Here is a 14,324-nt window from a genome sequence, read left to right as displayed (position 1 = left end):
TTCCTACACTAACCTTGAGAGGAGGGTAATGCAAAACTTTTTCAGATCATTACAACAGTTACAGAAAATAGAAATAGATATAATAGCATTCATACCACAACACAATGATTTACGTGGGGAAAACCCTTTCGAGAGAAAAACCCCACCCTCCAAAAGCAGCTCAATATTTTATTCAGCAATCAAAAATAGATTACAAAATACTTGTAGAGCAAGCTCTTCACAGGAGTACCACTAATCAGAGATTCAGAGGCAACTCAATAGCCATAAGACTCTTACACTCAACCTCTATCTCACACACCTCATAAATAGGAGATACAATACAAGAAACCGTCAAACGGTATTACAAAACCATGGGCTAAAACCACCCAATAAGGTGTAGCCGACCTTATCTCCCTTCTATGACATGTTAAAGCACACATCAACACGTGTCGCTCCCTTTTACAGCTCATTTATGTATCCGATACAAATTATTTTTCCTATTTCAGGAGTACAAACTTCCGGAGGCCATAACTTGAGAACCGGGTGTCCGATTGACGAACCGTTTGAAGCGCCGGAAAGCTTGCGAAGTGCTCTATCACCTCGTAACCGGCTTCGCCGGTTACGGCCACTTTTCAGGGCGTTTCGGAGCCTCTAAAGTCCCCAAAATTAAGTTTAAACATTTTATTGCACCCCTCCAAGATGAAAACATTAATATCTTCAAAACTAGCTGTGACCTTGCGACGCAACTTTATCGGAATGCTTATCTAGCCAACCAGAAGCTTTAGGGAGAGTTTCGCACCATTTCGTGCTCAAATGAAAACTTACTATAAATAGTAACCTCGCATAAATGCAAGGTTGAGACACCATTTTTCCCAACAAATCTCCTACTTATCGAACACCTTGCATGAGCGGAAGGGAATGTCAACACAATGAATCAATTGCTAGGGGCCATAAGGCCCATAGACTCTGAACACCATCTGAACTTTTCTGTGCTCACAGCCTTAGTTAAAGCATCTGCAACATTCATCAAAGTTTCCACCTTAACCAGCTTCACCCTACCATCTTCGACCATATCTCTAACAAAATGATACTAAATATCAATATGTTTGGTCCAGGCATGAAATGTCGGGTTCTTAGCTAGGCTAATTGCACTCTGACTGTCACAGTAAACTGTCACTGTACCTTGTTTTATTCCAATATCCGAACACAGTCTCTTAAGCCAAATGGCCTCTTTACAAGCATGAGTAGCTGCCATATACTCTGCTTCAGTAGTGGATAAAGCAACCACAGCCTGTCGCTTACTCATCCAACTAATTGCACCACCAAACAAAGTAAACACATAAGCACTGGTGGATCTTCTGCTATCAATATCACCTGCCCAATCTGAATCCACATAACCATGGATATCAAGGGAAGTCATGTCTCCAACTAAATTACCATGATAACACAAAGAATACTCTGAAGTACCCTTCAAATATCTGAAGACTCTTTTGACTGCATCCCAATGAACTCTACCAGGATTAGACATATATCTAGAAAGTACTCCCACTGCTTGGGCAATGTCTGGTCTAGTACAGACCATAGCATACATCAAGCTTCCAACCGCACTTTGGTAAGGCACTCTGCTCATGTCTTCCATCTCCAATGGGGATGTAGGACAATCTGAAATAGATAGTTTCATTCCAACTGTAAAAGGAACACTCAATGGTCTACAATTCTGCATGTTGAACCTTTGTAACACTGAATTCACATACTTACTCTGGCCTAGCCATATCTTTCTGTTCACCCTATCTCTTCTAATTTCCATCCCAAGGATGTGCTTTGCTGCACCAAGATCTTTCATTTCAAATTTAGCAGCGAGCTGAGACTTCAGTTCTGAAATCATACCTTTCCCTTTACCAATGAATAACATATCATCAACATACAATGCAATGAATAAGAAATGATCACCATAAGATTTATAATAAACACAGTGATCTGATTTAGAACGTTCAAATCCCAAACTCAACACATATGTATCAAATTTCTGGTACCACATCCTAGGACTTTGTTTGAGGCCATACAAAGATTTCTTCAATTTACAGACCAAATTTCTTTTGCCTTTCACCACATAGTGCTCTGGCTGTGTCATATAAATATCTTCCTCCAAATCACCATGAAGGAAAGCAGTTTTCACATCCATTTGCTCAACCTCTAAATCATAAGCAGTAGCAATAGAAAGCAAAAATCTAATAGACGTCATTTTTGCAACAGGAGAAAATATCTCACCGTAATCAACACCCTCAACCTGAGAGTAGCCTTTTGCAACTAACCTTGCTTTATACTTCTCAATGCTTCCATCTGAACCAATCTTTTTCTTGAACACCCATTTACAACCAATAGGTTTTCGTCCTTCAGGCAATGGTACAAGATCCCATGTATCATTTTTTTTCAAAGCTGCCATTTCTTCCTCCATAGCAATCTTCGAGGATTCTGCATCATTCATACCTAATGCCTCTTCTACAGATTTTGGTTCATCCACACTAGTATTCAGAGAAAAAATACATCTCCAATCATCAGGTGAATACCTTTTAGGTGGTTGTCTATGTCTTGTAGACCTTCGAACAAGCTGAGTTGGAGGTTCTTCCTCCTCTTCTGAAGATTCAGAGCTAGACGAGCTCTCCTCAAATTCTTGCCTATCTAGGGGTCTCGATTCAACTCTTTCAGGTGTAGAAGGAAGTTGAATCACATCTTCTTTTTTAGTCTGTTCTGGCTGCAATGTAACAGAAGGAGACTTAATTTCTCTAAAAATAACACTTCTACTGTGAATTACCTTTTATGCAACAGGGTCCCAAAGCTTGTATCCTTTCACACCATAACTATACCCGATGAAGATACATTTCACAGCCTTGTTCTCCAACTTTGTTCGCTTCTCCTTTGGCACATGTGCATATGCCTCGCAACCAAAAACTCTAAGATGTCTCAATGAAGGCTTGTGACCTGACCATGCTTCCATAGGCGTTTTATCAACAAGAGCTGATGTAGGAGACCTGTTAATCAAGTAGCAAGCAGTGGCAACAGCTTCAACCCAAAACTTTTGTTCGAGACCAGCACCACTCAACATACTCCTAGCCTTCTCCATCAGTGTCCTGTTCATTCTTTCTGCAACTCCATTCTGCTGTGGAGAATACGGAGTTGTCTTCTGCCTATTAATTCCACAGTCTTTACAGAATCTATCAAAATCATTAGAGCAAAACTCACCGCCATTATCAGTTCTCAAACATTTTATTTTCTTTCCAGTCTGCAACTCAACCATTGCTTTAAATTCTTTAAAATGACTAAAAACTTCAGATTTACTCTTTAGAAAATATACCCATGTCCTTCTACTAAAATCATCAATAAATGAAACATAATATGTGGATTTTCCAATCGAAGAGACATCTACTGGACCAAACACATCAGAATGGATAAGGTCCAAAACACCACAAGTTTTATGAGAACTCGAGTAAAACTGAACGCGGTTTTGTTTTCCATAAATGCAATGCTCACAAAAATCAAAGTCAAGATTACAATCATTCAAACCTTCAACAAGATTTTTATTTTTCAAGGTCCTTAGACCCTTTTCTCCAATGTGGCCAAGTCTCTGGTGCCATAACATAGTCTTCTCTGCAGGTAACTTTGCTTCAGACGAAAGTGCACCCTTAGGTACCCAAAAACCATTTCCATCTGCTAAAGGTGAAACCTTCAAATCTTCCAGTGAGGTATCCACAGATTTACTTTTTACAGAAGTGCTATTACACTCAACAGTGTATGCTTCAAGCTTATACAAAGTGCCAAACCTGACACCTCTAGCAACTACCATAGCACCCTTAATCATCTTACATCCTGTTTCAGAAAAGACTACCTGCACACCTGCATCTATTAGTTTGCTCACAGATAACAGGTTTCGTTTTAATCCAGGGATATGCAGCACACCATTAATTCCTTTTATTCTACCATCAGAAAACCTGATTCTAACTTTACCTCGACCAACAATGTCTAGATGTGAATCATCACCCAAGTACACCTTACCTCCATTAAATCCTTCATATTCAGAAAACCAATCTCTATTGGAAGTCATATGAAAAGATGCACCTGAGTCAATTAGCCAGGCATCATTACCTGTATGAGTCGCCAAAGCCGCAATAAATGCATCACCATCTTCCTTGTCGGACTCAGAATCAGAATCAAACTTTTTCTTTTTCTTCTTCTTTTCTTCTTTGCAGTCCTTACGGATGTGACCCGGTTTACCGCAATTCCAGCAAATGACTTTGGACTTTCCAGGAGATTTCGATCTCCCTTTGGATTTGGACTTGCCGCGCTTCTCATTCTTCTTGCCTTTTTCCTTAGGTCTTCCACGAACGGTTAGGGCTTCCTTTGAACTGATGGATACCTTCCTTCGCATCTCTTCACCGAGTAGGGCACCCACCACGTCTTCAGATTTCAAAACAACAGAAGTACTACCGATAGCCATAACAAGAGAATCCCACGAATCAGGCAAAGAACAAAGCAAGATCTGACATTTCTCCTCCTCATCCATCTTAACACCGACGGATACTAATTGAGCCACAATCATATTGAATGCTTCTAGGTGGTCTGCAATTCGTCCACCCTCTTCCATCTTCAAGGAATACAATTTCTTTCTTAAGAAAATTTGATTTAATAAAGATTTCACTTGATACATCTCACCAAGCTTAGTCCATAGCTTCTTTGCAGAGTTTTCTTCATGGACATTGATTAGAACAGAGTCTGCTAGGCACAGTCTGATTAGACCCTTGGCTTTTCGGTCCATAACATCATACTGAGCTACTGCAGTAGGATCTGAGGGTCTTTGGACATTCGCATCAACAGCATCCCAAAGATCTCGATCTATTAGCAGATCTTCCATCTTCAGCTTCCACATCTCAAAATTACTTCCATTAAATTTCTCCACCTCTATTCTCCCTGACGAACTCGCCATCTGAATATTCCTGCAACAAGATCAAAAAGTGTCTTCTGCACAAGCTCCCACTCAAATCTGGATTAGTTCAAAAACCCAACTACCCACAATTGAAACCAAAGGTGATCAAGCTCTGATACCACTTGTAAGGAAGTAAAGTAGCGGAAACAACTTCCTACACTAACCTTGAGAGGAGGGTAATGCAAAACTTTTTCAGATCATTACAACAGTTACAGAAAATAGAAATAGATATAATAGCATTCATACCACAACACAATGATTTACGTGGGGAAAACCCTTTCGGGAGAAAAACCCCACCCTCCAAAAGCAGCTCAATATTTTATTCAGCAATCAAAAACAGATTACAAAATACTTGCAGAGCAAGCTCTTCACAGAAGTACCACTAATCAGAGATTCAGAGGCAACTCAATAGCCATAAGACTCTTACACTCAACCTCTATCTCACACACCTCATAAATAGGAGATACAATACAAAAAACCGTCAAACGGTATTACAAAACCATGGGCTAAAACCACCCAATAAGGTGTAGTCGACCTTATCTCCCTTCTATGACATGTTAAAGCACACATCAACATGTGTCGCTCCCTTTTACATCTCATTTATGTATCCGATACAAATTATTTTTCCTATTTCAGGAGTACAAACTTCCGGAGGCCATAACTTGAGAACTGGGTGTCCGATTGACGAACCGTTTGAAGCGCCGGAAAGCTCGCGAAGTGCTCTATCACCTCGTAACCGGCTTTGCCAGTTACAGCCACTTTTCAGGGCGTTTTGGAGCCTCTAAAGTCCCCAAAATTAAGTTTAAACATTTTATTGCACCCCTCCAAGACGAAAACATTAATATCTTCAAAACTAGCTGTGACCTTGCGACGCAACTTTACCGGAATGCTTATCTAGCCAACCAGAAGCTTTAGGGAGAGTTTCGCACCATTTCGTGCTCAAATGAAAACTTACTATAAATAGTAACCTCGCATAAATGCAAGGTTGAGACACCATTTTTCCCAACACCTATGACCATAATGATCTACAATGAGATCTTACATCATATATATACAAACCCTTGACCATAAACAATCAGGTCAGCCACCAGACAATAAACCAATTAAATAATTATAAAACATGTCAACCTTAGACCAAACAAATAATATCCAACTCATAAGACATCATGGAAACACATCGAGAGGTCCAATCCACACATTACATTAAATTGGTCCATAACCTAGATAACACCAGGACCCAATATGGGTCCACACACTAAAGAAATGATCCCAATCCATGAAGTCTCGAACATGATCACCATTAGCATCCTGAATCCATATCAGAAGTTGCACCAACATCAATTATGCATATCATCAAAGATCTTCAACAAATCTCTGCTGGTGAAACCTTCACCGGAACCAAGCTTCCAAGAAAACAAGATAGCATCTGATCACTAGGCCAAAACCAACTAAGGGAATATGAACATGAGTAAGAGAATTCCATAACCAAAACATACTGGAGCATATCGGATCATGCCGGATCCAATCCAATGAGAAACCACACAACCTATCGGGATGAGAAGAGTGTCGGTAAAGTATCCAAAATAGCTAGTGTTGACATCAATGATAAAACATCAATGAAACACATAATCAATTCCTCCAAATGACCAAAAATATCTTCCTCAAGTGGTTAAGCTTCTATAGAGAGGACCAATCTCTGATACCAATTGTTAGATAGCTCAGATAACGAAAGGAAAATTGATAGATGGGGCTGAATCAGTTGTCACCAGACTGTAGGACTTCAAGAATTTAAAGCCTTATTACCAAAACACATTAACCAAATATGAGAATGACTGATAAAGAATTTAAACATAAACATAAATCACTAAACAATTACCATCCATCCATAATACATGACACCAATATTTGTACATGGAATACTCGGTAAAGAGAAAAACCATGGTGGGAAGCCTACCTACAGTGACATAATACTTCTGTAGCAAGTATGTGATTACAATATAAGGGGATTACATGTGCCAGAAGATCAACAACCCAGAGCACACTTCTCGTCACAAAAAGGAGCCTCACTAACTACATAAACGTCAGACTCCAATCCAAAAAGAAGAGTGAACTGCAAGTATAGCATCTCCTATGCTTGAGTACAGTTCCAGTTAATCTCAATACCAGAGGCCTTAAACCTCTCTTACAAACCCAATTCGATCACCTATGTTCGACCAAACCTTCTACATATGATTCCAACATTATTCTCACACATATCATTCCATAACCTTTTTTCCATCAACCCATGATCTACAAAGAGATCTTACATTATATTTATACCGACCCGGGACCTAAATAATTAGGTTGGCCACCTAAAAGACAATACAATAAATTCATTACATAAACCCATAATCCAATGATCAACCAAGTTGTCTTAGGCCTAAAACAATGTAAACCAATCATTAAATCTTGACGATAACGCATCAGGAACATCCTCCAACAAGTTACAAAAACTGGTCCATAACCTAGATAATACCAAACCCAAAATAGGTCGCCATAAACTAAATCCAACACCACCAATGAATAGTAACATGAACAAGATAACCAATAGCATTCTAAAATCCATCTAGAAGTTGCACCAACACCACTTATCATATGCATCAAAAAATATTCAACAAAGTTCTGCTGGTAAAACCCTTATCGGTGACCAAAAGGCTTACTAGAACAAATGATAGCTCCTAAGTCAATGAAGATTGAACCAACTGATCATGATACACATTTGAATACCATGAATGGTAGATCCAAACAAATTCCACAAACCAAAACATATCGTATCCTACTGGATCAATATCATAATCAACCACTCTACCGGAATCACACACACACACACACACACACACACACACACACACACAGATATATATATATATATATATATATATATATATATATATATATATATATATATATATATATATATATATATATATATATTCATTGATTAATTCCTCCAAATGTCCAACACACACACACACACACACACACACACATTCATTGATTAATATATAGATATAAATGAAAACATGAGGGTTTAAACTTATCATAGAGGTTCAATCCAACATTTCAAACAAGGATAATCAAACCATAGAAAATATCACTTAAAAGACAAAAGACATCTTCCCACTAATGCAACTAATCTAACTCAACTTGACTTGCTAGGTTGTGTGTGTGTGAAAGCTCTATAAGGCACATATAAGATTATCAAACCAAATTCCTCTCCTAAGTGATACTTTTCCTCCCATTCGAAGGCTTGTTCATTTCTTGCATCCAACTTAGCATATAACAGTAATAGTCAATTGTTATTAAAATATGTATATTCATCATGTATTTCATATCAAAATATCATATTGATTTCATAATCATTCATTGATTCCTAATCAAGAAACAAATATATGTTCAAAACATATTCATGCGATAAAGCATTTTAAAGTTCTAAAACAACTAATACTAATTACTAAAATCACAAAGGGGTGTAATATATCCTTCCCCTTGTGAATCATCATCCCCAACAATTTTTAAGTATCAAATATAAAGAATAAACTTAAAATAAAACATACTAGCATTTTTATTATGAACTTCCGCACTCAAGAAAAACATGATGAAATTTTTGCTTCATCTCAGCATAACCTTCACAGTAGCAGAATCTTTTGCATACTAATCCCACTGGACCTTGCATTGTAGAACCTCTCTGCTTAATTATACCAACTTTCTCCTCCATTTTTTCTAGCATGTCAATTCTAAGATTTACCCTATCCTCAATCTTATCCTAACTTATAGGAGTTCAACACTTCCTTCCATGCAACGCTTCAAATGGAGCCATCATAATTGCAGAGTGATAAAAGTTGTTGTATGAAAATTCTACTAAAGGTAAGTAATCTTCCCACTTGCATTGCTAATCCATGCAACACATTTTTATTAAATCTTTCAATACTTAGTTTACCATCTCAATCTAACCAGTAGTTTCTAGATGGTATCCTGAAATTATATTCAACTAAATCCAAAGTAAAGAAAATAAGGGTTGCCAAAACCTATATGTCACCCAAGCATCCCTATTAGAAATAATCTTTTCAGGGATTCCATGTAATCTAAACACCTTTTGAATAAAATTTTGTGCTATAATAGTACCTCCATCAATTAAATTCCCTTGAATAAAATGTGATAACTTTGTAACCTTGTCCAATACTATTAGAATCACATTATGCTTATTCCTTCACATAGGTAGACTTGAAGCAAAATCCATACTAATAACTTGTCATTTCCTTTCTAGAATTTCATAAGGATACAACAGTCATACATGATGATGACATTTCAATTTTTCACTCTAACATTATAAGTAGCTTGCTACAAATATTGCAGCATCCCTTTTCATCCCTTTCCAAAAATACAATGGCTTAACATCAGTCAACAATTTTATTACTCCTAGATGTTCACAATATGGTGTCATATGAAATTATTTCCATACCAAATTCCTTAGTTCCTCAGAGTTAGGTACATAGATTCTTCCCTTAAACCTCAATAATCCATTGGATTCAAAATGAAATCCTTCATACCTTGAGTCTCGTGGATTATCAAAGAGTGCCTTCTTGACTTTCTCTTTGTACTCGCCACCCTTGGATTTCTGTAACAATTGACCCCTAAGATCATTTTGGATAGATATCATTGAGGAGATATGCCTTCTTCTACTAAGGGTATCTACAACTCTATTCTCCTTTCCCTTGATTTAAATTATATTTAAATTATAATCTGATATCAATTCCAGCCATCTTCTTTGACAAGCATTCTAATTTGGTTGGGTAAATAAATACTTCAAACCGTGATGATCGGTTTTCAATTCAAAGAGTTTTCTCAAAAGATAGTATCTCCACATTTGTAATGCTTGGTTAACCACAACTAGCTCCAAATCATCTGGAGCATAATTTTTCTCATATGGCTTCAACTTCCTCAACTCAAAGGATATGCCTCACCCCTCTTGCATCAACACTCCTCCCAAACCTTAACCTGATCCATTTGTGATGCCAACAAAATCACCATCTAGATTAGGTACTTTTAATACAAGAGTTCTAGTAAACTTCTCTCTAAGTTGGTCAAATGTTTCTTGGCACTTTCCGACCACTCAAAATTCTTACCTTTTCTTTGTAATGAAGTGATGGGAAAACATATCTCAGAAACTTTTTCTACAAACTTACAATAATAACTAGCCAAACCTATAAAACTTCTAACTTCTGATACATTTCTTGGTACTCGTCATTCAAGTACTACTTTTATTTTTGTTGGATCAACTAAAATTCCCTCTACTAAAATCACATGATCCAAATATTGAACTTTCTTCTAAAAGAATGTACATTTAGATATTTTCCCATACAACTTATACTCTCTTAACCTTTGTAGGACAATTCCCAAGTGTTGGAGACGTTCCTAATTCTTGGAATATATAATAATATCATCCAAGAAGACCAATGCAAATTTATCTAAGGAGTTCATAAATAGATTATTCATCAATCTCATGAATGCTTCAAGTGCATTTGTTAGTCCAAAAGGTAGGACTATGAACTCATAATGACCATACCTAGTTTTCAAGGCTAATTTGAAAATATCCTTATCCTTGATTCTTAACTGATAATATCCTAATCGTAAATCATTTTTCTGAGAATATTGTTTCTCCTCACATTTGATAAAATAGATCATAAATACATGGTAACAGATACTCATTCTTCATCATTGCTTTATTAAGCAATCAATAATCAATGCACAAGCACAGTGGACCATCATTCATCTTCACAAAGATTATTGGCATTCCCCAAGGTGAAACATTGCATTTGATCAATCCTTTAGACAAAAATTCCTCCAATTAGGTTTTCAACTCCATTAAGTCAGTTGTGGTCATCCTATATGTAATTTTTTGATATAGGTTTTGATCTTGGAATGATTTTGATGGAGAAATCAAACACTCTCTTGAGGTAATCCAAGTAATTCCTTTGGAAATTCATCATCATATTCCTTAAGTATAGGATACTTCTCCATGTTTGACTTTCCTAATTCTCTTAACTAACCATCCTTAGCTTCTTGGTATTCCTGGGGTCCATAATAATTTGTTCCATCAAGCCTAGGAATTTCTCTCTGGAAAACAACAATAGATGAACTTGAACTACTAGATGTCATAGGATCTTTCTCAAGTGGTTAAGCTTCTATAGATATGACCGAGCTCTAATACCAATTGTTAGACATCTTAAAATAAATAGAGGATAACTAAGAGAGGGGGGGTGAATCAATTGTCACTGGATTATAGGACTTTAAGCATTTAAAACTATGTAGGGGAAAAAGTGAGACTAAATATGAAAACCCTAATCCCACTCTCATACACAATCACAGAATATGAAAGAGCCTAGGGAAGTGACACACTTTGGTCTACTTCTTATGTGAAAGAGATATTTGAGGATCGCCTCTTAGGTTTTCTATTATCTTGCTGCAAATAAGAGAGAGGAATGATTCAAGAATGCAAATAAGAAAGCAAACCCTAAAATGAGAATGTAGATCAAAGGACAACTGATACACTACTGAAAAGTACAAATCTAGAAGCAAAATCAGAGGTGCACTTGTGTCTAAATATAAGTAGAAATTTCTAAGACCAAGGTGCCATACCACTATCCTAATTCTGCAAGTATGGAGTTGCAACTAACATAGTGGATTTTGAGGCTGATAAGACACTGTTTTGCCAAATCCTATTGATAGAGGGAGAGACCATGGTGCCACACCACTTTCTTGGGAAGCACCAAAGTGCCACACCCTTGTCCTAGGGGTTTTTGCTAAGTTCTATAGCCAAAAACTATCTTTGTGTGCTCATTCAGTCTCAAAACTTCCAGTGACGCTCGGATCCGAACCTGTACCTGAAACTGCAAAACAGGGTTTGGGGTGGCTATATAGGGTTTTTCCTTAGTCAAACCCCTGTGTTGGTGATTTCCACCTCCATGAATAGCCGATAATGTACTAAAAATGTGTGTGCAAGAACCTTGTGTTTGTGCAAGATCCTAGAATGAAAGCAAACAAACTAGAACAACCCTAAGAGTAAACCCTAATTGCTTACAATTGACAAAGTAAATGCTCTAAATCCATGATGAAAAGTGATATAAAGCATGAATATGAATAAAAAATGAAGCTTATGCAAATACATGAAACCATACCCAACCCCAAGGGAGAGATACAAGCCAATCATCAGTGATCTATTGTTCTTCTACATGTTCAAAAGCCCCCAATTGATAAAATGTTGCTTGATGGATGTTTGATGGAAGAATGTTGAATGTTGATGAAGACTTCAAAGATCTACTCTTTTGCTACAAAGAAGGCTCCTTATGCTCCAAAAATCTATTCTTAGATCCTTCGCCAAAAGTCCCCTTCAAATAAGGAAAATGAGCTCTTAAATATGCAACCCTAGATCTTGATTTCATGTTTAGGTTGACCTAGTATTTGAATTTCTTGGCATTATGTGAACCGGTATGAGGACATAATGACATTGTATGTTGTCATTGATGTCAATATGTTGAAGAGGTGTGAACCGGCATATGTGAGAATCGGTATCACTGTGAACCAGCATTTGTGCCAAAGTGAAGTGGTGTGCTTGTTCATGATGAACTGACATATAGTTATGGGAACTGGCATATGGAAGTATTGTATGACTACCAGTTGGTAGTCTCAACTTTAGGGTTTCTAGTTGATGTGCTTCAAGCCTGTGTGGCTCAACCGATGATATTGTGTGATAAGTTAACATTGTAAAGAAGAACAGATTGTGTTGCCACATAAGCCTATGTGCATGAAGGATCTTGCATGAGGGAGATTGTTCCTATCTACCTCGAGAATGTGTGAAGTCTGTAAAATGGTGATAACATGTGATGGGTTATCAGCCACCATAAAATCAGTGGAAATGGAAGATGGAGAATGTCTTGAGTTTGGATCAAGATCTATTGCATTTAATGTAGTGTGCTCAATGGTCAGGATTGAATTGTTTGAACTCCTTAACCTAACAGGTTTAGGGTTTAGGGTTTATGCTACCGACCTATCTATTTTCCTATAATGTTGATGTTGTATCTCTTTTCGAGGTTGTTGGAAAAAGTTGTGTGTGTGTACCCAAGAGAAGGGATACGTGATTCTTGCCAAACCAAAAGGAGAGAAGTGATACCTGTAGAGTGTAAGTGCAGAAGGTGAAGAGGAGCTTAAGTGGATCTGCATTGGCATTGAGTGTTGTTACCAGATCATTGTAATACCTATTGATCTCTATAACCACCTCAATAGCTAGAAAATCCCTTAATAGGGTAGCCTTAACCGGCTTGCTGAAAATCCTTTAACAGGGTAATTGAAAGCTACTGAGTTCAGAATCCTTTAGCTATTGAGTTCTTGAAATCCTCTAACAAGGTAACCTTTAACAGGATTTAACCCTTAACCGGGTGATCCCTAATAGGATCAGTTCCTAGCAAAACCTATTGTAATGTCTCTAACCGGACAAGGCTTCTAACAGAGTAGACTTCTAAAGAGTTCAAAAACAACTTTTGGGTATTCATCCCCACCATGGTTTTTCCCAGTTGGGTTTCCACGTGAAAAATATGTGTGTCATGTGTGATGCTTTTATCTTGTGATGCTTTTCTATTGTCTGTCAAGCATATGATGGTTCTGTGTTTTATGCCTATCAATAAAACATCTTGAACTAGCTGTTATTATGGTCTGATGATAGATTATCTATTTATGCATAAGGGTGAAATGGTAGTGTAGTCTCGAGTTGAGTGAAAAGCTAAGTGAGTAATCAATTAATGCTTGACTCAGACATTATTAGCTTTACCGGTTACACTATGTTTCAAACCGGTATCACCATCTGCCAGTCATTTGAAGTGTTTGCTTTCAAACCGGTTTTGGACTGTATTTTTGCCTGTACTGATTCACCCCCCCCTCTCAGTACTGATTTGGTACTATTCACTCCTCATTGAGTTATCAATTGGTATCAAAGCATCCTCCAAGTCCTCTATGTTATAAGCTTAACCGCTTGAGGTAAAGATCCTAGTCAAATGACGAAGAGGGAAGGTCCAAATTTTAGCAGGGAAAATTTTAGTATATGGAAAGATAGGATGAAGATATACATCAGAAGCATGGAGGCTCAATACTGGAGCTATGTTGAGAATGTCTATGTTGCCCCTACTGGTACTCTCACCGATGACTAAAAGAGAGAGATATAGGAAAATGGGCAAGTCATGGAAGCCCTAATTAGTAGTTTATCTGACATTGAGTTTATTGATGTTCAGGACAAGGTAAATCCCAAAGAGGTATGGGATACTCTTGAAAATATCTA

The sequence above is a fragment of the Cryptomeria japonica genome, chromosome 8 (assembly GCF_030272615.1).
Source record: "Cryptomeria japonica chromosome 8, Sugi_1.0, whole genome shotgun sequence".
Taxonomy (NCBI): Eukaryota; Viridiplantae; Streptophyta; class Pinopsida; order Cupressales; family Cupressaceae; genus Cryptomeria; species Cryptomeria japonica.
This window is presented reverse-complemented; position numbering follows the sequence as displayed.